Raw genomic sequence first — 26,545 nt, forward strand, 5'->3', positions numbered from 1 at the left:
AGATTGACGTCCGACTTATTGTCGTAGAAGATTAAGGTTTCTTGGTTAAGGAGGTGAAGACGTACGGCCTTCTCATGGAATATAATGTCGGCATGGTGGGGCTTAACCAATTCATGCCTATAATCACATAAAAGCTCCTAATATCTACCGACATCAAGTAAATTAGGAATGAATGTTTATTTAATGTGAGCATGCAACCTATGTATATATCTTTTGTTGTTTCTGTTTTCCCATTAGTCATCTCTACCGTGAAGGCTTCGCTTAGCTTCTGGGGTTGTTGGTTTAGTAAGTGTTTGAATTTGTTACTAACGATGCTCCACTCGGCTCCGCTATTGAATAAAATGCAAGCGAAAGAGTTGTTAAGTGGGAACGTACCGGTGACAACGGTTGGATCCTGAACTGCTTCACCCTGCCCTATTGCAAGGATTCTGCCCAATCCTCCTGCGCCTTGAGTATTGGATTTTGGGCAGTTGTGCTTGAAATGACCGGTTCCTCCACATCCGTAACAGGTGTGACTTGCCCCTGCATTGTTGGTGTTGTTGTTGTTATTGTTACGCTGGCTCGGTTGAGGCGGAGATCTGCAGTATCGAGAAGTATGACCCCTACGGTTGCAGTTAGCACACTGCATGTATCTGCATTCTCCATGGTGATGGAAGTTACATTTGTTGCATTTTGGTAGATTTCCTGTGTAAGGTTTAGCGGCGGTTTGCACAGCCGAGGCTGGAGCATGTGGTGCTAGAGCAACTTGGGTAGTAGCAGCATAGACAGACACCGTCTGTTGCTTCTTTGATGATCCCGAGTTTTGTTTCCCTTTTCGTTTGTTATTCCACTCCTTCTTGTTTCCTTCTTTCTTGACTTCTGTTTCCCCAGTCTTAGTACCCTTTTTGTTACCATGATCGTACAACTTCTTAGCTAGTCTCTTAGCACTATCGTACGTTTCAGAGTTTGCTGCGATTACATTTCCTTGAATCGGAGAGGTTAATCCCCAGATAAACCTTTCAATCTTCTTTCCTTCAGATGTAATCATACGCGGGCACAGAAGTGACAATTCACTAAACCTCGATATATACGCATCAATGTTATTGTTCTGTACTGTAAGATTCCACAGTTCTTGCTCCATTTTCTGGATCTCTCCTCTTGGACAGTACTCAGCCATTAACATCTCCTTCAGCTTCTCCCATGGCATAGCATTTGCCACTGGGAGTGTCATGGCCTCCACATGTCCATTCCACCGAGAAAGTGCCTGATCAGTAAAAGTGCAAGCCGCAAATTTCACTTTGCACTCCTCAGGGCATTCGCAGATTTCAAAAACCGACTCCACTTTCTCTATCCACCTCTTAACAGCTATCACACCTCCAGTCCCATTGAAGGTCCGAGGCTTAGCATTTGTGAAATCTTTGTAAGTACAGACTTTTGTAGATCCCTGGTTCATCCCTTGGTTCCAGCTTCCAGTTCCTCGCCCGTTACCTCTACCGTTGTTTCCGTTGTGTATGTGTGCCAGTGCTGCAGTAACACCAGCGGATACTGCTGCTTGGAACGCAGTCGAGTTCATCTCTGGTGGTGGTGGTGGTGCATCTGTGTTGTTGTTGTTTCTACGTGGGTTTCTTCGAGGCATCTTCTGTCATGGAGTGGAAAGACGTTGAGTATCCATTGCATTCTAGTTTTTGCGGCTTCTTAATTATAAAATAGTGTCGGTGTTTTGGTTGTGTGTAAGGGTGTGAGTGCATATATTAACATGAAACATATATAGTAGAACACATAGCAGATAACAATGTTACGAGAAAACATATATAGCCGTTTTCATTAATGATAATCTTTTTAATACATGAAAATTTGCCTTTATAAGGCATACAATATCTGATATAAATCTGACAGCATAACGACTGCACGAGTAGTGTAATCACTTAATCATGTAGTCGATAGTTCATAGAGTAATACATAAAGGAAGACAATAATAGTAGTAGGGGTAAGTGATAACCGATCCTATCAGCGACGGAAAAAGTCTGGCGGAGAATTCACATGCCAAAATATTGTGCCACATGATCAACCATCTCGCTCATCTCTCTATTGACCGCGTCCCTCTCATATTCTGCTAGCTCTGCTCGACCTTCTGTTGCCCAGAGTTGTTGCTTGAGAGCGGCAACCTCCTCTTCCAATTAACGCACACGATCAGCTAAATTCCATGGGGGTGCAGGATGGTTATGCATCACCTCTGAGGTGGGAGGCTCGCTGGGGACCGTATTAGTGTCCCCATCTCCCTCCACATCCTCTTTGGATTCCCCAAACTCATACTCGGTCTCCATGTATTCCTCAGGACCGTCCCAGGGTTCTGCCTCCTGACCCATAACGGGTTCTCCGTCAATTAGCCTGTTGGCCACCAGGGCTTGATAATAAAGGATTCCTTGTTGGACTTCTTCCATGACGACTACGCAAGAACGGAGGGGTGAGAGGCGTGTGAAGTGTGTATAGCATTTTCAAATGCTCCTATAGCATTTAAAATTTTGTTTAGGTTTGGTTCTATAAACTATTTGGATAATTAGATGGTAAGTTTTTGATTCATTGACCATCATGATTACTCCCGAACACATGTTGGTCGTATTTTGAATGAATGTAGTTGATCAGGCTACATTCACCCCCAATACGACTTCATAACTGTCCGAGTTTAATCGCAATGTTCAAATCCTACAAAGACTTTTTTTCGGTTAATTATTATGTTATTACCCTAATATGCACACATAGGTGTTTTATTTTGTTTTGTTCAGAGTTATTTAGCCCCAATGTATTTATAGTTGCATATCCTGTATGATTAGATATGTCAGTTCACTATAAACAATGCTATGATACCAATCTGTCACACCCCCGAACCGGAACGGCGGAAACGTTCGGAGGTTGGGTGACTTTATCTTGGAATATCATTACAGTGTATATAAATGAAACGTAACAAACACCATCATCATACATTCAAAATTACAACCATCATTTCTTACATCGAGTAGTGGGTTATAAGTTACATGCCAACACAGAATGTATATAATAGCAAAACAAGTACAAAAAGTTGTCAAATTCTTGAAGTCCACCTGTTTAACGGTTTCCTGAGAATACAAGTTAATTTGAAAAGGTCAACATATATAATGTTGGTGAGTTCATAAGCATGTTTAAGTAAACAGTTTTGTATAGTTTTGTAACACCAGAAAATCCGATATTTTCTTTTAAAAAAAATGAGTTGTGAAGATTGTGTTCGATCTTGTATTAATGCATGTGTGTTAAGGTATAAAAAGTACATTCCCGAAAATCCTATATTTTCTAATATAAGTAGAAGATATTGATTAGTTAAATGTTTTCTCCAGAAAATCCGATATTTCCTGATTATAAAGAATGAAGCAGTCTTAATCGCCAAAGACCGTGTTACATTGATGAAGTATTCGGTAAAATTATAATGGAGTTATTCTCTAAGTGAGTCGCTATAACCATACATAATAATGACAAATTCGTCTGTCGTGACGTTTAGTAAACGTCGAAGAATCATAAGATAAAAGTTTGTCACCCTAGACTGGCCTAGTCTAACTGTAGCGAACAGCTCAGGTGTGGGGTGTCACTCCCGTATAGATCTATACACAAACTCCCGCTCTCCCTCCAGGAGACTCTGGCTATAACTACAGGCTACGATCGTACACTCGATAGGTGTCAACCGAAAAATCTCACTAGAGTTTTTACCAAAATTTACGCGAATATGGAATTACACTATTAAACATAATTAATAAATTTTTGGAATCATTGACATGTAAATAGACATCAAGGGTCCAAATGACATGTAATGTAAATTCCAGGCGCAATAGACATGTAAAAGGACACTAAGGCCCACTAAACACGCAAAAGGACACTAAGGCCCACTAAGCATGTAAAAGGACACTAAATCCCACTAAACATGTGTATTATATTTCAGGCCCAAAAGTGAATGAGTAATTCAAGACCCAATATACTTGTAAAGGGACAACTAAGGCCCACTAAACTTGTATATTATTTCCAGGTTCAATACGAAAGTAATTACCGTGTTTAACCCGTTTTCTTATTGTTCTGTTCGTTTTATACCAAGTATTTGCCAAATTGTGTTAGAAGGACCACTTTTGTAAAAATGACACTATTGGCCCAATAAGTAAAAAATTTACAATTAAGGCCCAATCTTAGTAAAAATAACACTTTAGTCTCCATTATGTTCAAAACTTGCTTTTATGACTAGTTTTTGGTAAAAATAACATTTTTAACCCATTTTTGTCAAAAATATCATTTTTGGCTTGATTGTTGTGAAAATACACATTTTTCTGATTTTTGTCTTTTCTTACCCGATTGTTGGAAATTTTGTAGAAAAATCATCGTAAGTCGAAATTTGGATCCGTAAACTCTGGAAGTTTGGAAATTTTGTCTACTTTGTTCCCAATTTTTCTCATAATTTTTAATGGTTTCAATCCTGTGTGAACTTGCTCACCTTCACAGGCTGGTCCGAAATTATTTCAAATATGATAGGCTGTTTTGTAAAATTCGTCAAAAATTGTAGAAAAATCATATGAAAACGTGCGAGTAGTCATTTTAAAGTTATAAACCTGAACGTTTTGCATCTAAAACAGTTTTGAAAAATATCATTATTAAGGTGGTCAAAACAGTCCGAGATTAGACTAAAATGTTTCTGTCAAAGGCTGATTTTTGAGTTTAAGTTATCCATATTTGTTCACAACACTTGTTTTTGTTATTTTAAGTGTATAAATTCCATATCTACAAGTTTACATGTATTATATGTGATAACACATACTTTTATCAAGATTTTTATGAAGATCCAAGTGGTAAACTTCATATTCTTAACATATTTTTAGATTTATGAGGTAAGCAACACATAATCACCAAATAAATCATGTAAAACACACATAGTCATGCATATACACATAGATCTACACAAGACAACTTGTATTCTCCCCCAAAACAAAGTAAAAACCAAAAATAGGGGGTATGAACTCACTTTGGTTTTGATGATTTTGTTTTTGGAAGAAGATTGGAGGAGATTTCGGCCCTAGCAAGCTCCCTTGAGTAGATCTCGAACTTATTGGGTTCTAAGAAGCTTGATCACGAAATGAAGATAGTTATGAGAACATTTTCTAAGCACAAAGATGAAGTTAAACACCTTGTATACGAAATAACTTACCAAGAGGATGAAATTGATGAAAACTCCTTGAATCACCCTAAGATTCACGGTTTTTGGGAGATAATTGAGAGAGTATTTTTGAGAGCATTTAGAAGAAAGATGAAGTTTGAAATAGTGAGTTGGGAGGTCGAGATTAAGAAGGAAGAGGAGAAGAGAAGAAAGAAGTGACAAGATGTTGCATTGATACATGAGATTAGCTTAGTTACATGTAGTATACTTGCATGGAAATCCACTATGTAAATATGAGGTGGCAACACTTAATTATCATCTTGTTATTATTATTATTTTATTATTATTATTATTATTATTATTTTAAAGTTGGGCCGAGAATAAGGGAAAGAGATGGGATTTTTGATGTTGGGCTTAAATTGTATGGGCCCATTAGAAATTTTCGATTTGTGTGGGCCCATTTGAGAGTTTACGGCACAAAGATGGTGATGGGATGGGGTTTACGGCCCAATGAAGTCCAAGAAGTTAGTTCACGGTCCAATAGGGCTTATGAAGCCATTTACGGCCCAATAAGGCCCATGATTACAAGATGAGTCATTTTAGGCTCACATGATCCAAAATACTTTAGTTTCATGAATGTGGTCCAATTAAAGCCCAATTAGGGTTCCAAGACCCAAACTAATCAAATTGAGAGTTTAATGGCCCATTAGGCCCCAATAAGAGGATCTTGGTCCATCCTGAGGTGAACAGGGTTATTAGGTTTTCAAACCCACAATTGAGTATTTGAGACGTATTGAGTTAGGTTTTGGACTTCACTCAGGATTTTTGATTCAAATGAATGTTTTTGATTGAGCATAGAGTATGATATTCACTTAGATTACAAGACTTACAAGATTTGATGTTTACATGAAAACAGAATTTCCTAGCTAAAAATGCTAGTTGTGACAGAAACAGGGGAGCAGTGGTGAAAATCCGTTTGAATTGGAAAAGAATTTGGCATTTTGTTATTTTTTTGGCATCTTTGATCGGGAATCTTGTGTCTAGTCATATGTGTAACTTTTGGACTTGTGTCTAGTCAGATGTGGAAGTTTTGGAATCTTGTGTGCTAGGATTAACTTATGGCACATCTTTTGTAAACAATGTTTCTTGGGAATCCAATGTTTGATTATTTTACATTCACATGTTTCATTATATTACATTCCAATGTTTGATTATAATTCATTTTAATACAAAAGTTCCATTCAAAACATCAGAAGCAAAAACAGGTAAAACAAGTTTGTTGCATTAATTACCTACATAATCATAAACAAAAACAGGTGGACTACATCATTCTAATACCAATAAAGTTTCCTTCATGAACTACATCATTAAACCCTAATACATCATGAACTACATTCAAATCAACATTTTCACATACAATACAAATAACAAAATCAGTGCAACTTTGTGAGTAAACAACTTCCACTTGACTTTGTCCAGTTCTTGTCTATTAACCAAATTGGTGTTGTTTTCGTGTTCGATCTTCATCCTACATATGCTGATTTCATTCTCCAAAGTGCAAATTTCGAGGTTAGATTGTAGCTTTCTTCTGGTTTCCTCCTGTTAGGCTTTCTTCCATCTATCCTCCCTTCATCCTCATCCAGCCATTGCCAGAATTTACAGCTTGCACTTTTTCCATTCTTGAAGAAAAATTAAAAAAAAATGTTAAATTGAAGGATTAAGAAGAAGAAAGGGTATTCAACAAGATGAAGAAGAAGAAAGTTGCAACGTATTCAACAATATTGATTTACCATCGAGTTTTGACAAACTCTAAATTTTTTTCCAGGGTTGGCAGGGGTTCTTGAAGTCTTCACACGAGATGGTAAGTCACAATCACATGGCTTGAAATTCATCTTGTCGTTTTGAAGAATAAGATGAGGAAGAAGAAGCCATCGTCGATCTAGGGTTTAAAATCAGGGGTGTAATCATATGACACACTTCTTATACTGTAAACGTCGAGAATATATGCACAATGTCACGTAGGTGCAACGTATTCAGGTCATATGTCAGGTGGATGTCACATAAGCAAAAACAGTTGATAGCCGGTCATATTACCTAAATATGAACATACAAAACAAGTAGGTTTCATTAATGAGTACAAAAAAAAAATAAACATTACCTATATATGGACAATCGAAATAGTTAGTCCTTAATAAGTCATTTTCCCTTTTAATTAAAATCCCGTAACAATTGTCTAACAATTGTTAATTTTGTGTTGATTTCATATTAATTAGGGTTTTTTAAACAAACTTTATCCTTTATAGGGTACAACATTGCCGTTTAATGGTTTGATAAAAGAGAAAGGGAATTTGAATGGTGGGCATTAAGAGAAGCACCAAATAGGTAATGAATATTATAAGCAACTTGATTGATATAAGAGGGATTGAAGAGGGAAACAGCAAAGCATATGAGTGCCCTTCTTTATTTCATCCCCATACCATTCCTTTCTAAAGAAGATTAATTCTTATACGCATATGTTATTTTTGGTAATTAACATCTGATATATTAATGTATAATTACTAAAATTATTACATGAACATACTGGATATGATCATCATATCATCCCTTTTTTGCAAGGTTATCTAGTCATCAAAACGGATCATTTAATCCTAATCGCTTTTTGCAATTCATAAAAATAAGAAAAAACAATTAACCCTAATCGTTTCGACATGCCCTTTAACCTGAATCTTTTCTTTGAAAATATTTTGTTGGTGGAGCTTTTTTTTTAGTTTGTAATCCCACAATAAGTCGTTTTAGTTACAGAAATTGTTTGTATATAGGCACTTTGTTTTGGATCCTTCCATTCAGTGCTCTTATATAGGCACTAAAAGTCCTTTCCATTTGGTTTCATGAAACAGATTGATAATTCATGGTACCGCCCCACAGGCAGAATTAAAGGTAACTTTTTGTTGAGAAAGGGCTTTGTTTATCTTTATTTCCTGGAGGCCTGGTACCATTTACGTAGAGCCATCACTTAAAAGATTTTATCTTTCCTTTTAATACCCAATCAAGAACCTTTTATCTAAGTGACCTAATAAAGACATCATCCGAAATCCTAAGTTCCATCAAGAAACTCACCAGAAAAAGCAACCAAAGGTGGAAAATTGGAATTCAAAAGTACTCATAAGGTGTGCTTCTTTAGTTTCCTACTCCCAAAAGAAAGGGTTGATAAATTGATTATGTGTGTGTGTGTGTGTGTGTGTGTGTGTGTGTGTGTGTGTGTGTGTGTGTGTGTGTGTGTGTGTGTGTGTGTGTGTGTGTGAGTGAGAGAGAGAGAGAGAGAGAGAGAGAGAGAGAGAGAGAGAGAGAGAGAGAGAGAGAGAGAGAGAGAGAGAGAGAGAGAGAGAGAGAGAGAGTCTAAACTATTGGCAATACAAGGTTCAAGTACACCAAGCTACTCTAACTAGAAAGTCCACTAAAAGTTTTCATGAGGGTGGTGTCCAGCTAACAATTGATTTTCAAGTTGCCCAAGAGCATTCAGAATTTCAGATGGCTTTCTGCCTATGGATGATGTGCAATTATGTACCATTATATTAGATATGATATATGAAACCGCAATACTTTTTATACGTATTGTCTTTATATAACATTCTTCGATCAAACACAATTTCGAAAAAAGCGTAAAAGCTTTTTGAATAACAATAAGCAAGATACGGCTGCCGGCACAACAATTTATACCAAACTAATTAAAGATAATCTTCTATTCTTCTTTAGCGTTATACAAGATGCATTAAGTAATTATGTAAGAAAGTAGTGTTACAAATGGGCAGAATATTGAATATACATTTAATTAGCACGTACATACATTAAGCGTTTACTATAAGATTAAAGAATGTTAAATGGTGAAGAACAAATGAACCGAATATACATATAACAACTTGCATATAAATATTGATCAAATTAACCCTGATGCCAGAACCCTGATTTGATACACTTTAAGGATATTCTCTTGTGGATTAATAAAATATGCTTGAATGTTGGAATCCCAAGACAAAGATTTAGAATTAGGTAAAAAGGGGTGTCAAGACTTTGTTGTATTTGTCTCACCACCATATTATATACAAGGACAATGGAGCTGCAAATTGTGTTAATGTTATTCCATTTGACCGAAAGTGCACTAACTACATATATATGAATTCATTCAAGTACTAGACCAAATTTCTTTCTGAAAAGAGAATTAATAACAGATTAATTAATTCAGCATTTACATCTTGTGCGGATCACAACCAATTGATTAATTAAATTCTGATAAAGTGATTATAATGTGACCAAGTAAATGGGGAGTTTGAAGGGATTCTAGCTACTCTGGCTGAAATGTTTATGCTTCTAGATGATGATATATAACTAATTGACCATAAAAGGAAAAAACACAACCCCCATCCATATGCAAATGACCTGATTAATATTTTTCCCATGCTACATTAAGAAAATGTTTAAATGCATCTAAAACTCAATTTCGATCCTCGATAAATTTCGAATATTTATTTTAAATGTTTAAATTTTTTAAAATTAAAAACCATGTATAATAACTTTGTGTAAAAATAGTGATGTATTTCGTGTTGTCATTGTAATACACCCCATTTTCCTGCTAAACATTCCTCATTATTTTTATGATCTATAAATATCCATATTGATATAGTTTTAGGATAAAATAAATGTTTTTATAGTTTCAGCTCTATTTATTCATAAGTAATAAAAATGCATCAAATTTTTATTACAGTACATTCGTTATTCACTTATGAATAAAACATATGCTTATAATTTTTTACAGTTTAGATATCATTTATATATGAATTTAACACGTAATAAAGTTTTCTTACATAAAATATTTTTTTTACATCATCTTTTGTTACATGTTATACTCATATATGAATAAAACGTGTATTAGTTATCTTCATATGTTATATTCATACATTAATATAACATTTATCTGATTTTTGTTACAATTTATTTTGTATTTCATATATTAATAAATTGTATGTTAATAAAGACTAAGTGTTTTGAAGATTCGAACTACTTCTTTATTTATGAATAAAAAATAAACATTTACAAAATTCTGATAAATGTGTTATTTATATATGAATATAACTTGTGAGGAGAGCTAATACACATTTTATTAATATGTGAATATAACATGTGACGAGAGCTGATGTAAACTGTAAAAGTTTATTACATGTTATATTTATATATGAATGATACTTAAACTGTAAAAAAATTAAAAATATTTTTTATTCATAAGTGAATAACGAATGTAGTATAATAAAAATCTAATACACTTTTATTAACTTACTAGGTGTAAAACCCGTGTATTACACGGGTTTATTTTAAAATTATATATATATATATATATATATATATATATATATATATATATATATATATATATATATATATATATATATATATATCAAAGTGTAAACAATAAATATTTTTTAAAATAAAATTTTGAAATAAGGAATGAAGAAACATATTAATTGCAATTTAGTATCATATTTATTACATTTGATACTTTACATATATAAGTATAAGTATTATGTGGCTTTTTTAATTTTAAAATTTGAAAAAAAAACTATAAATTGACATGTAAATATTATTTATATAAAAAATATCACAAAATGAAAAGTGTCAAAACTCATTAGAGATTGACATGTGGCAAAATTATCTTTATTTATTATAGTAGATTAAAAACGAGAGCTAAATCTATAAAAAAATATATTTTTTTGTTTTATCTTAAAACTATGTCAATAAGGATGTCTATTATAGAGAATAAAAAGTTATATATTTTGATATATTTAAAATCGTTTTTTGAAAAAATACCTCCTTAAAAATTTTAAAAAGAATTAAAAACAATAAAAAATAAAAAATTTATGCTTATATATATATATATATATATATATATATATATATATATATATATATATATATATATATATATAATGATTATCATAGTTTAAGGAAACCTTTCCGCCGGTACGATGTAGGGTTTTATGACAAAAATAAATGATAGGCTGAGAATAATTTATCAATTCTCAACCTTTTTCATTTTTCTCAATTGAACTTATATATATATATATATATATATATATATATATATATATATATATATATATATATATATATATATATATATATATATATATATATATACTAGCCGTTTATCCACGCCAAGCGCCGAGTACAAACAGTTTTTTTCAAAAATTTGTTTCTAATGGTTGAATTTTTACAATATTAATTACACAACATTTCTTTATACATCACATTTGAGGTATATACTTTGTTATTGTTGAACTTTTTTTTCAGTCTAGACAATAATACAACATAAAGTTACCCATGTAAGAATATGTCCCTAAACTTTATTGTTTGTTATCGCAAAACATAATTGAAATGTAATTATTATATCATAATTATTTTGATAATTATAAAAAGTTCCAGAAATACAAAAAAAAAAAAAGTTAAAAGAGGCAAGAGGGAAGAAATCTGTCTCGTGTTTGTACACAAATTTCCAAAAAAAATTATATTAAGTTTAATTTAAATAATAAAAACAAAAACATCTTTTTCTAAAATCGGATTTTAATAGTTGAACCGACCACCGGTAGAACTAATTTTCGTAAATCCGACCGATTTTCTCTGGTTCGTATTAAAGCGGGTTTTGGCCTTCAAAAATCCTCTAACACGACCGGTTCTCGGTTAAACGGGTCGAATTTGTCAGGCCGGTCCGGTTTTCAACACCGTGCTCTTTATTGTTTTTCACCATTGTTCAAATTTTCTTTTACACATATTTTCCAACCAAAAAAGACTACTATTTATATTTTATCATATCTTTGAAAGACCAACTATTTTAGCGGATTTTTATTTACAAAATTGCCTCAAAAAATACAATGAAAGATTAATAATTTGAAACAATAAAACGTTTAAACTAACTATTACTAAATTCCACAAATTGCAATAAATATATAAATAATTTTCGGACATAATGTCTCCTTTCCATTGTATCCTATAACATATATCGAGTTTAATGAATTATTTTTTTACTCAAATAGCCTCTCAATTGAATATTGTGATGCAAAAAAATTTGTGGATCTCTAGCAACTTCAAACTTTATCCCCTGCAACTCAATCTCAATCTTAAACCGGGAAACCATAACCAAAGGAAATCAACAACTTATAAGGTTACTGGATATTAAATTGATCAGGAAATATATGATTATGTTAATAGAATAAATTAGAAGAAATAAAAGAATGTAATATATAAAGGTAGATGAAATCCTATGATTATGTTAATAGGATAAATTAGAAGAAATAAGCGAATGTAATATATGAAGGTAGAATCAATATGAAGGCATCAAATGTATGTACATATTGTATGATATGGTTTCATATACAATAAAGCTCCCTTTTTGGATATCACATAAATGGTATTTTATACATTTTATTCATGGCAAGTAATAGCAATGTACTTTATTTAAATCCACATATAAAGCAATGTACTTTATCAAAATCCACAATTACAGTAATGTACTTTAAAATTACACTGAACATATAACAACATACTTTCAATATCTTCACAATTAAATGCTTAAAAGCCTTGCCAATTTAACTGGATTTTAAAAAACCAAGATTTTAGTAAAGCGAATCGATTAAAATGTTGTAAAGAATATCACTTTTAAACTTTAAAATGTAGTCGAAATCAGAATCATTGGCAAGCAATAAAACACCCAGTGAAAACATTTGGTCAAAAAACAAAAAAAAATGTCGTATGACCGATTTGAACCACTAAAAAGATTAGGTATAAATAGGAAAAACATAATTAGAATGACAAGATAGCAATAAGTACAAAAAAATTCTAATAATGCCTACGAATTTGATAATAAAGTGGTCGAAGAGAAGATCATCATAAAAAATGCACAAACAAAGTGACACTTGAGATAAAGATCCAGAATTACCATTATTTCATTCTCTTGAAATGATCGAATTGTATAGAAGTTTAGACTCTTAAATTGTCTAGAAGCTGAAAGATTTCCTAAACCTTGTTTTTTTTTCAGCAATTATATTCTTTAAACATGTGCTTGTAAAACTAAAGATAATCAACAAAGTGAATTTCTTACTAATTACATTTATAATGGCAGAGCACCATACAGAAAATCTATGAAATCCATTTTGTCCCTGTTTCAACAAAAACTCAAATAAAAATCACAAAAAAATCATGAAAACTAATAAATAAAACACACTAACAGCTTACCCGAAAAAACATCTTGATTTTGGGATCCATTATTAGTTTTCATTTTTGCATTCCCTTTTAATCTATGAAATTAATCTGCACAATCATGTAATTAAGTTCTTATGACAACAAAAATATCATGTTCCTTTAAAAGCATAGTCCTATTTCCACATTCTAACAAACATCAACAGGAACTCAGCATGAAATCTAGAAAACACTTTAATTTTTTATAGTACCTGCAACTGGATATGAGTAAAATAAATTTCCAAGACAAAACCACAGATCTCAGCACCAAAATATCCAAGAACATCATACCAAATGTTAAAATCCGAAAAAGAAAGAAGAAAAATAGATTTTCAAAGTAGAACTTACATTTATCAGATATGCAATCACAAAGACTAATTATTTTTCTTAGGTCTAAGCATTATTCTCGTCAGATTTTCATAGTGATTCATTGCCATCACTTATATTTTATTTACCTTGTGTAGCATCCGGGATTTTCCAGGTATTATTAATCATTTTAAAATTGAAGAATGGAATGGTTTGGTTTGGGCTTTGACCTTTGGGCCTTATTAGTGGACTGAGGAAATGACGTACGCGGGGCGTACACAACCATGTACGCCCAACGTACTCGTGAGAATGAACCGCGGAGGCCAGGTGCGTATGCCCAGCGTACGCATGCACCTCATTAAACCCTAAAATTTAGGGTTTACTCCATATATAAAGAACATAACGCTTGTTTGTTCAACCTCCCTTCACTCTTACCCAGCCACCACGAAAACCCTAGCTCCCTTTGTGTGCCTTTGTGTTCTATAAGTCATTTGAGAGTGCTTTTGGTGTTGTTTTAGTGAGAAAAGAAGAAAGGAGCTTGAAGAAGAAGCAATGATCCACCAAGAGCTGGTAGATCCAGAGGTTTGACACCATTTCTGACTCCTTTGAGGTATCAAGCTCCATACTTGACCATTGTATGCTTAGATTTGTTTATTTGGGGGTTTTTATGTCCTTTTTGACCCCATTGTTGGGAGTATTTGAGTATTGTGGTTCCAGAGCATAAGAACTGTCCTTTTGGGCTCTTAGAGGCACCAAGAACCATAAAAATCGGACCTTGATGGTTAAGCCACAACCATGCAAGTGTTATTGGGTCTTAAAGTTTGTTAAAAGGACCAAAATCATGTTTTGACCCCAACCTTGCATGCAAGCACATAAAGTTTGTGACTTTATGGTCTAGGAGGTCTTAAAGGACCTGAATCTGCATTTTGGACGTAAAGACTTAACTGATTAAGTCATGGATGAAGTCCGAAAGAAGCTGGCCAGTACGCTGGGCGTACTCCCTGGTACGCCGCGCGTACTGGGTCAACTCCCCGATCTGGTCAAGGCCAGCATGCGCTGGGCGTACATGCCAAGTACGTCGCGCGTACGCATGCAGAATGAGTGTTTTGGGCTTTGGGGCCTTAAGGAAATAGGTCTGGACTTTTGGGCCTAGTGGCCCACTGGGAAGTATAATTATGGACTTGGGAATCTGAATTTAGGGTATTGGGCCTATTGGGCCACAATTGGACCCCTTGGAACCATTATATTAGGACTTGAACTTTTGGGCCCATTTGGGGTTAAGGCCCAATTCAGAAATTAGGCAATTAGTGGGCCCTTAGGGAGCCCTTATTAGGCCATATGAGGGATGGATTTCATGAGCTTGAATTTGGAACTTTTGTATGTTCCAATTGGACCGAGGGGTAAAATGGTCATTTTACCCTGAGCAGTGTTGCAGACCCTTATTGAGTATTATTATTATTATGATAGCTTGGAGTCATCGGAGCAGCTGTTAGAGGTCACTTCCCGTGAGATTCGACACTCAGCTTTACGAGGTGAGTTACCTTCCAGTAGCGGTGGGTCTACGGCCACAGTGCCGACCCACCAGTAGGAGTTGTATGCTAGATGATTGTCTTTGTGATATTCATCTAGGTTTGCTGCTATTTGATATGTTTATGTGCTGGCATGATATGTTATGTGTGATAGTGGTAGTAGGGGGAGTATAGTCCCCAAGTTCGGTCGTCAAGACCGAAGGGTAGGTCGGCCACCCCAGAATTGTCTGACAGTATGTTTATGCTATGATATTATGTGTTAGTAGTAGTAGGAGGTGAAATAGTCCTGGGATGTCGGTCGTAAGGACCGACGGGTAAGTCAAGCACCCTAGAATGGCTTGACCTAGGTAAGTCAAGCACCCCAGAATGGCTTGACCTGGGTAGTCGGGCACCCTAGAATTGCCTGACAATATGTTATTGTATGGTGTGTGGTATGATGGGGGAACTCACTAAGCTTCGTGCTTACAGTTTTCAGTTTTGTTTCAGGTACCTCCTCAGCGAAGGGGAAGGAGCCGCCGCGGTAGCGGCACATCACACTCACACATGAATTCCGCATTGAGTTTCTGGGATTGTACTCTGATTATTATTATTATTACCTGATGATATGTTTTTGAAACACGACGTAATGGTTTTATGAATTGATATAATATTAAAAATGTTTGGCAAATGATTTTATATGATTACTTAATTAAAAATGAAATTTTCAGCCTCGAAAATTGGGATGTTACAAGTTGGTATCAGAGCCTTAGTTTGAGGGATTCGGATACACTCTTGGGTGTGTCTAAACTCAAACTAAGGACTTGGTATGAAAATTTTCAAAAAGAAAAACATTTTTTATGAAAAGAGTTTGAAAAGAGAAAAAGGAAATTTGAAAAAAGAACAAGATGTGTGATGTGCGCGACCGGCCGAGCTCAAGTAAGTTTTCCCCAAGATACCCAAACATGTTATGTTATGATACGATATGATTATGAGAACTGCATGCTAGATTAGGGCTAGAGGATCTAGGAAGGATGCCTTATATGCGTATTGTATATGTATGAAAAATGCATGCTAGATTAAGGCTAAGGATCTAGGAAGATGCCTGATATGCCTGCTATATGTGTTTTTGAGCTGCAAGGTGTTACTGGTTAGTCAGTTATATGATAGCTTGGGTATAGTATGATTGGATTGGATACTCAATGCCCGAATGCTGTTGCTTTGTGCTTCGGGAATCCTAGTTATCTTTAGCTAACTAGTAAGCGAATACGTTAAGTTACATGTTGCGAGGACGAAATAATCCAGAAGTTTAGGTCTAGCCCTACTGCGCAGCTCTTGTTTGAGTCCAATCGTTGTGGGGTAGGACCTTTCATTCGAAAAATTATCTGGTATTAGTAATATGTAATGGTATTCGCAAGATAGTTAGGTGACTGTAACAGGGGTTCCTTATGCAGCTGATGGCGGAGAGTAGGCCGAAGAGTTACCCTAGGGTAAGCCTAGGATGGGATTAGCAAGAGAGCAGGAGTAGTAGAAGGGACTTGGTGAAGTCGAAGCAATCCTTGAGGAAAGTACGGATAGATGTGGAAGGTAGTATGGGCCCGTACTACTGAAAGAAGAGGATTCGTACTCGAATCGAGGAGGGCCAAGATGGAACCAGGAAACTTGTAGGGTGTATGAAACCTCCCAAGGTTTATGTATGATTCTGACAGTTATGTGTTATGTTTCAGAATGGTGATGATCACGCGACACGGAAGAGGAGGTTCAGGGTCAGGATCCGGTTCAGGATCAGGTTCGAGAGCAGGTACCGAGCCAGTTGATGAGGGACTACGTGATTTCATTGCTTCAGAGATCACGAGAGGTATCCTTGAGTCGACCCCGATGATTTTCGGGTAGATCAAGGAAGGGATCATTGAGTTCATGGAGGATCGCCTCAGGGCATTCAGGAGCGATATGGCACCCAGCCGGTCAGGATCACGCACACTGTCCTTCAAGGACTTCAGGAGTAGTGGTGCGCCAGATTTCCATGGGGCTAAGGACCCCATCGCAGCCAGGAGATGGATTGTTGACATTGAGTCTGCACAGCTGACGAGCTTCTGCCCCGAGGGGTCGAAGGTCCGATTTGCCGCAGGATGTTTGAGAGACCGTGCTAGGGATTGGTGGGAGTCGGTTGGTAACTCTCTGGAAGCCTCGGCTATCGAGGCTATGATTTGGTCAGATTTCGTAGCCCGGTTCAGGGCTGAGTTCGCGCCAGCTGTGGAGCTTCAGCAGCTGGCCAGGGAGTTTCTCGATATGAGGCAGACGACTGAGTCAGTGGCGGAGATTACCGCCAAGTTCCCGGAGAGGGCATTCTTGGTGCCCCAGTATGCGGGAGACGAGGAGATGCAGAAAACCCGCTATCATGATATGTTACGAGCTGATATCCGGGAGCATGTCAGCTACTCAGCTTGCCCGACCCTGGATTCTATGATCGCCAGGGCAAGGGAGAGGGAGATTGACTTAGAGCACATAAGGAAGAGAAAGGCAGAGGAGGGAACGATGACGGGGGCTTCGGGAAGAAGTCCAAGGGAGCAGAAACTAGGCCGAAGGGCCAGTCGGGACAGGGCCGCTGCAGGAAATGCGGCAGGACTCATGAGGGGGTTTGTAGGATGGGATCATCGGGTTGCTACAAGTACGCCAAAACAGGGCACTTCAGTAGGGATTGTACCGCCCCTGCGCCCACTTTCCAGACATCGGAGTTGCTGTGCTTTTACTGCAACCAGCGAGGCCATAAAAAGGCCAATTGCCCTCAGTTGACAGCAGCAGCGCCAGTGAAGGCGCCAGCTCCAGCGACCCTGCGGATTACTGATGGTCGGCAGGGCAAGACAGAGGCTCCAGTGGTGAGGAGCCGAGCCTTCCAGTTGACTACCGAGGAGGCACGCACCGCACCCGATGTGGTGACGAGTATGATTTCTTCTCCTTAGCTTTTATTATATGTTGTTTACAATATTGATATGTCAGGTTGTATGTTGTTTAGGATCTTTCCATGTGAAAGGTATCCCAATTCAGGTGTTGTTCGATTCGGGTGCTACCCGATCATTTGTCTCTCTTGCACTTAGCAAGAGGTTCCCTGAGTCTTCGGGCATGTTGGATTGCCCACTAGAGGTCGAGATTGCGGATGATCGATCAGTGCGAGCGTCAGTGGTGTTCAGAGATTGTGTTCTGCGGTTATTTGAGGAGCGCTACCTGGTAGACTTGTTTCCCATTCCGTTGCGTGGGAACAAGGTGATTATAGGCATGGATTGGTTGAGCCCCAACGGGGCAGTGATCGACTGCGCGCAGCACTATGTTCAGCAGCGAGGGCTAGACGCTATCTTCAGCAGGGTTGCGCTGGGTATGTCGCCTATGTTATGGATACCCGGGAGGCGGGTAAGTCGATGGTGAGCGATGTTTCGGTGGTGCGAGATTACGCGGATGTATTCCCAGAGGAGCTGCCTGGGATACCTCCGGAGCGATAGGTGGAGTTCAGGATCGACCTAGTCCCTGGTGCGGCTCTGATAGCCAAGGAGCCATATCGGTTGGCTCCTCCCGAGATGCAGGAGTTGTCTACACAGCTGCAAGAGCTGTTAGACGAGGGATTTATCAGGCCGAGTAGCTCGCCTTGGGGAGCCCCATCCTGTTTGTCAAGAAGAAGGACGTGTCGCATCGCATGTGCATAGATTACCAGGAGCTGAACAAGGTAACAGTGAAGAACCGTTACCCACTTCCGAGGATAGATGATTTGTTCGACCAACTTCAGGGAGCGTCTTGGTTTTCCAATATAGACTTGCGGTCAGGATACCACCAGATGAGGGTCAGGGAGGAGGATGTACAGAAGACTACTTTTCGGAATCGGTATGGCCACTACGAGTTCGTGGTGATGCCCTTCGGGCTCACCAATGCTCCTGCCGCGTTCATGGACCTCATGAACCGCGTGTGCAGACCGATGCTAGATCGATCTGTGATAGTTTTAATTGATGACATCTTGGTTTACTCCAAGACGCAGGAGCAGCACGAGGAGCACTTGCGAGAGGTGTTAGATACCCTGAGGAGGGAGAACTTGTATGCCAAGTTCTCCAAGTGCGAGTTCTGGTTGCGCAAGGTGCAGTTTCTTGGACACCTTGTCAACCAGAACGGGATATTGGTTGACCCGGCCAAAGTAGAGGTCGTGATGAGATGGGAGGTTCCAAACTCTCCATCTGAGATTCGGAGTTTCCTCGGACTGGCAGGCTATTATCGGAGATTCATTCAGGACTTTTCCAAAATAGTCGTACCCTTGACACGGCTGACGAAGAAAGCCGTTGTCTTTCGCTGGGGACCTGAGCAGCAGGCAGCATTTGAGACGTTGAGACAGAGGCTATGCGAGGCGCTGATTCTCGCCCTGCCCGAGGGCGTGGAGGATTTTGTGGTATATTGTGATGCGTCCATCTCAGGGTTGGGCGCGGTATTGATGCAAAGGGGGCACGTTATCACTTACGCTTCGAGGCCGCTGAAGCCTCATGAAGCGAACTACCTGACGCATGATTTGGAGTTGGGGGCGGTCGTCTTCACCCTCAAGATTTGGCGACACTACCTCTATGGGGTCCGTTGTACCATCTACAAGGACCACAAGAGTTTGAGGTACCTCATGGATCAGCCGAATCTGAACATGAGGCGACGTCGGTGGTTAGATGTGGTGAAGGATTATGATTGCGAGATCCTTTACCACCTGGGGAAAGCCAATGTCGTGGCCGACGCGCTTAGCCGCAAGGCAGCGCCGATTAGAGACATCTGCATGAGGATGACGGTGATGACTCCTCTTTTGGAGCAGATCCGAGAGGCCCAACAAGAGGCTATGAAGGAGGAACATCCGAAGAGCGAGCGTATTGTGGGACATATTTCCTCCTTCGACTATGATAGCCGTGGGTTATTGACATTACACTGCAGGGTGTGGGTTCCCTATCATGGGGGTGTGCGTCAGGTTCTGATGGAGGAGGCGCACAAATCCCGATTCTCGATTCATCCAGGGACGACGAAGATGTACAGGGATCTTCGACCCGATTACTGGTGGCCCTGCATGAAGCGAGACGTCGCCTAGTACGTAGAGCGATGCTTGACCTGCAGGAAGGTCAAGGCCGAGCACCAGAGGCCACACGGCAAGATGCGGCCGTTAGACATTCCCATGTGGAAATGGGAAGACATTACTATGGATTTCATCACCAAGCTTCCGAGGACTGCACGGGGAGTGGATTCGATTTGGGTCATCGTGGATCGGTTGACCAAGAGTGCCCACTATATACCGATCCAGGAGAGTATCTCGGCCGAGAAGTTGGCCGATATCTACATCCGAGAGGTAGTAGCTCGGCACGGAGTGCCAGTTTCGGTGATTTCGGACCGAGACGTGTGATTTACTTCCAGGTTCTGGAAAAAGTTTCACGGCGAGTTGGGTACTCGTCTGCACTTCAGCACAGCATTCCACCCGCAAACGGATGGTCAGAGTAAGCAGACCATCCAAACTTTGGAGGATATGCTACGGGCCTGCGTTCTAGACTTTGGTGGTAGTTGGGATACCTACCTTCCATTAGCTGAGTTCTCCTACAACAACAGCTATCACGCGAGTATCGATCGTCCTCCCTTCAAGATGTTTTACGGGAGGAAGTGCAGGACCCTGATATGTTGGGGCGAAGTCGGACAGAGGGTCATGGGGAGCATCAAAGTGGTGCTCAAGACGACAGAGAGGATTCAGCAGGTTAGGAGCAGGCTTCAGACTGCTCAGAATCGGCAGAAAAGTTACGCGGACAAGCGCCGATCGGACCTGGAGTTCCAGGTCGGGGATATGGTCCTCCTGAAGGTGTCACCTTGGAAGGGCGTCATCCAATTCAGGAAGCGGTTCAAGTTGGGCCCCAGATACATTGGAACTTTCAAGGTCGACGCCCGGGTGGGCAAGGTGGCGTATGGGCTGGATCTGCAAGCCGAACTAAATCAGATTCATAGCAATTTTCACGTCTCCCAGCTGCGGAAATGCTTGGTAGACGACTCCGCAGTGGTACCTCTCGAGGATATTCAGGTGGATGATAGCATGAACTACATCGAGCGGCCAGTAGTGATCCTCGATAGGAAGGCGAAGGTGCTGAGGAACAAGGAAGTAGAGTTGGTGAAGGAGCAGTGGCAGCACCGCAAGGGATCAGAATGGACCTGGGAGCCTGAGGATGAGATGAGAGAGCACTACCCCGAGTTATTTCAAGCAGCGACAACGGACTTCGAGGACTAAGTCTAATGCAAGTGGGGGAGATTTGTAGCATCCGGGATTTTCCAGGTATTATTAATCATTTTAAAATTGAAGAATGGAATGGTTTGGTTTGGGCTTTGACCTTTGGGCCTTATTAGTGGACTGAGGAAGTGACGTACGCGGGGCGTACAAAGCCATGTACGCCCAGCATACTCGTGAGAATGAACCGCGGAGGCCAGGTGCGTACGCCCAACGTACGCATGCAGCTCATTAAACCCTAAAATTTAGGGTTTACTCCCTATATAAAGAACATAAATCCTATTTGTTCGGCCTCTCATCACTCTTACCCAGCCACCACGAAAACCCTAGCTCCCTTTGTGTGCCTTTGTGTTCTAGAAGCCACTTGAGAGTGCTTTTGGTGTTGTTTTAGTGAGAAAAGAAGAAAGGAGCTTGAAAAAGAAGCAAGGATCCACCAAGAGCTGGTAGATCCAGAGGTTTGACACCATTTCTGACTCCTTTGAGGTATCAAGCTCCATACTTTACCATTGTATGCTTAGATTTGTTTATTTGGGGGTTTTTATGTCCTTTTTGATCCCATTGTTGGGAGTATTTGAGTATTGTGGTTCCAGAGCATAAGAACTGTCCTTTTGGGCTCTTAGAGGCACTAAGAACCATAAAAATCGGACCTTGATGGTTAAGCCACAACCATGCAAGTGTTATTGGGTCTTAAAGTTTGTTAAAAGGACCAAAATTATGTTTTGAGCCCGACCTTGCATGCAAGAACATAAAGTTTGTGACTTTATGGTCTAGGAGGTCTTAAAGGACCTGGATCTGCATTTTGGACGTAAAGACTTAACTGATTAAGTCATGGATGAAGTGCCAAAGAAGCTCGCCAGTACGCTGGGCGTACTCCCTATAACGCCGCGCGTACTGGGTCAACTCCCCGATCTGGTCGTGGGAATCTGAATTTTAGGGTATTGGGCCTATTGGGCCACAATTGGACCCCTTGGAACCATTATATTAGGACTTGAAACTTTGGGCCCATTTGGGGTTAAGGTCCAATTCAGAAATTGGGCAATTAGTGGGCCCTTAGGGAGCCCTTATTAGGCCATATGAGGGATGGACTTCATGAGCTAGAATTTGGAACTTATGTATGTTCCAATTGGACCGAGGGGTAAAATGGTTATTTTACCCTGAGCAGTGTTGTGGACCCTGATTGAGTATTATTATTATTATTATAGCTGGGAGTCATCGGAGCAGGTGTTAGAGGTTACTTCCCGTGAGATTCGACACTCAGCTTCACGAGGTGAGTTACCTTCCAGTAGCGGTGGGTCTACGGCCACAATGCCGGCCCACCAGTAGGAGTTGTATGCTATATGATTGTCTTTGTGATATTCATCTAGGTTTGCTGCTATCTGATATGTTTATGTGCTAGCATGATATTTTATGGGTGATAGTGGTAGTAGGGGGAGTATAGTCCCCATTTTCGGTCGTCAAGACCGAAGGATAGGTCGGGCACTCCAGAATTGCCTGACAGTATGTTTATGCTATGATATTATGTGTTAGTAGTAGTAGGAGGTGAAATAGTCCTCGGATGTCGGTCATAAGGACCGACGGGTAAGTCAAGCACCCCAGAATGGCTTGATCTGGGTAGTCAGGCACCCTAGAATTGCCTGACAGTATGTTATAGTATGGTGTGTGGTATGATGGGGGAACTCACTAAGCTTTGTGCTTACAGTTTTCAGTTTTTTTTCAGGTACCTCCTCAACGAAGGGGAAGGAGTCGGCGCGGTAGCGGCACATCACACTCACGCATGATTTCCGCATTGAGTTTCTGGGATTGTACTCTGATTATTATTATTATTACATGATGATATGTTTTTGAAACACGACGTAATGGTTTTATGAATTGATATAATATTAGAAATGTTTGGCAAATGATTTTATACGATTACTTAATTAAAAATGAAATTTTCAGCCTCGAAAATTGGGATGTTACACCTTGTGTTGAATCTTCATGAAATATGACTTAGTGGTAGACACAAATTTGGGTTTGAAATATAGAAAAAGGGAAGCGATGGAGGACTTACCTTGTTTTTGTTGGATAAGGTGTCTAAGTCCATAACTATTTCTGGTATGTACTTGACCCGACCCGGCATGGTCCATTTGGGTTGCATGGCACCATGCAATTGGATAAACTAAAATGAGAGAAATAACACTTATGGTTTATTAATATATTATAAGTTCTAATATATTAATAATATTATTTAATTAGTTTGATCAAGAATTAATTTAGAATTAATTAAGTGATCAAAAGATAACTAATTAAATATATGGGTAGATTATGTAAATCTTCCATATCTTATATAGTGGGCTAAGAGGCTCCATGGATTATCAAGTTGGGTTCCACCCATAGGATGCTCCATGGGAGTTACAAACCCATGGGTCATGGAAATGAAGAGTCATGACACATTAGGGTTTACATGGTGTAACCCTAGATGTGTCAACACTATATAAGAAACCCATTCTCCACCAAAATTGGCTACACATAAGAAAACAAGAGGGCTAGGCCGATTTTAGAAGTGTGTATTCTCTCTAAAGTCATTCCAAAAGCATTTGGTGTTGTGTGAAGCATTTGAGGCATCACACTTGGGGTGCTTGGCTCACAAGGTTTCAAGGATCATAAGCAACAACAAGGTAAGTTATTCTATCTTTAATGCAAGTTAAAATTTATTCCCCATGTATGCGAGATAGGAATATAACCTTGGAATTCAACTTTGCATGATAATTAGACAAACATAGATCCAAGGTTATTAGGGTTGCATGTACACTTAGGAAGTGTTAGAATGCTCAAAACCCATCAGTGGTATCAGAGCCAGGTTCGTTTGTTGTTTTTTTTTTTTGTGCAAACAGCTTGAAAAAAAATCGTTTTTCTGTTTTCTGCTCGTATGAATGTTTGCACATTTGTTGCTGGAAATGGACTAGAAACATTACCCTAAACTGTTTTGATGTTTTAAAGCTTGTTTTAGATGGTGTAATGTTTATGCTAATCCATTTACAATGGCAATTATTAAAATTACAAGTTTTTTTAAGTGTAATTTTTGATTCTTGAAAGTGTTCATATTCATGTTCTTGAACTTATGAAGATTAGATGATCATAGGAATTGTTTGTAACCTTCATGGTAGTTTAATTCATGATCATAATGTGTTTTAATGGAGTCCATAACTTGTCCTCAAGTTATGGAAAACCAAAAGTCTCACTTTTATTAAATCCATTAAAAGAACACAAGAGTTATAAAAATGAAGAGTCTTCATTTTTATTACTCAATTAATTCATAAGTTATAAGAAATGAAAAGTTTTGGAAGTTTACAAAACTTGCCCTCAAGTTTTGGAACATGTAAAGTCTTGATTAAAACTTTAGTTCCAACCCTTAGAATTTTAAAAGTTAAAATTCAACCCTTATACTTTATAATATTATAAGTTACTAATATATATATGTATAACGTCAAGTCGTCTTACCGCTAGTACGCCTCATTCACGAAGCCGGTCTATAAGGGGGGTATAAGGTTGTTGCCTATAAAATGGCAACTTAATGGGTGTCCACTCTCACCCACCGCTTCCTTGATCGGTGGAGGGTCGTTAGCCGAACGGGTAAGACAAGGACTTATAAATTCTCATTAAAAGTATGATGAATATTATAAAGTAACTAAATGCTTTTATTAAATTCCTAATCTTAGTTACTTTATGAAAATGTGAATAAGGTGCTAATCCATGAAATTACACTTTACACTTTGTTTAAGTCGTTGGTGGAGCGTGTGTGGTTAACCGGCACACTAACTTGGACTTAACAAGGTAGGTAAAGGGTGACTTAAGGTTTACCATAGCATCGGTGGAGCGTGTGTGGTTTACCGGCACATCGATTGAGTGATAAACCTTGAGGGTACCAAGTGATTTGCATGGTTACTTCACACCTCGTTTTGTGATCCTCGGTATCCCAATCACAAAACTTGGAGGGCACACTCGAGATTGAAACATGCCTTTGAAAAGTTCATTGAATCTCAAAAGAATCTAGGAATTTCTAAGAACCAATTAAAAACCTAATATTTATATTTCGTTTTTCATGGTGGAAATTGGTGAATCGTCATTCACCTACCTTTCAAATATGTTATAGCTTGGATTACGGCATACCTCTTCTAAGTTATAAGATATTGTGATTGGATCCTAGCCTTCATATTACATTTGGGTGTTTTATTAAGGACTCTCTTAATATCTAAACTAATCTTGTTCTCTTCTTTCAGATGTCTTCAAACAATGCTGCTTCTGGCTCTAATCCTAATGGCTCCTTTACCCTTATGAACTTGTGTGGGAAAGTCACTTTTGATGGATCCAACTTCAATGAATGGATCAGAAACATCAGGATGATTACCCGCTACGAGGACAAAGAATATGTCCTTGACAAGGAGCTTAAGGAGATTGATGAGACCACTGCAACTCCCCAGGAGATCGCTGACTTCCGGGCACATGAAAGGGATGCTACAAAAGTGGCATGCATCATGTTGGCCACCATGACAGCGGAACTCCAAAAGTCCTATGAGGACTTCTACCCTTTTGAAATGCACTAAGATCTGATGGAAAGATACCATCAAAGTGCACGACAAGAGAGGTATGAAATCATATGCTCTATTATAACAACCATGATGAAGGACGGGGAATCCGTCACGAGCCACATGCAGAAAATGCAAAGGTATGTGGATCGGTTGCTGAAGCTTAATGTGAACTTCCCTGAGGAGCTTGCAATAGATATCATTTTGCACTCCTTACCATCGTGCTATGATCAATTCCGCATGACATATCACATGAATAAGGAAGAGGTCACACTCAGCAAACTTCAGGGACTCCTCAAGACCGCAGAAATAGGTCTTAAGGGTAAGTCGGTTGTTAACACTCCTACTCCAAACTCCGCCCCGGTTTTGGCAATCGGGAAAGGTAGAGGGAAGAAGAGGAAGAGCTCTTCGAAGGGTACCAAGGCTAGGACCCTTGATGGCTCTTCTTCAAGTGGAACCAAGAAAGGTTTTGTCACTCCTTCTTCTG

Source organism: Lactuca virosa, chromosome 2 (genome assembly GCF_052849685.1).
Source record: "Lactuca virosa cultivar CGN04683 chromosome 2, Lactuca_virosa_CGN04683_v6, whole genome shotgun sequence".
Classification (NCBI taxonomy): domain Eukaryota; kingdom Viridiplantae; phylum Streptophyta; class Magnoliopsida; order Asterales; family Asteraceae; genus Lactuca; species Lactuca virosa.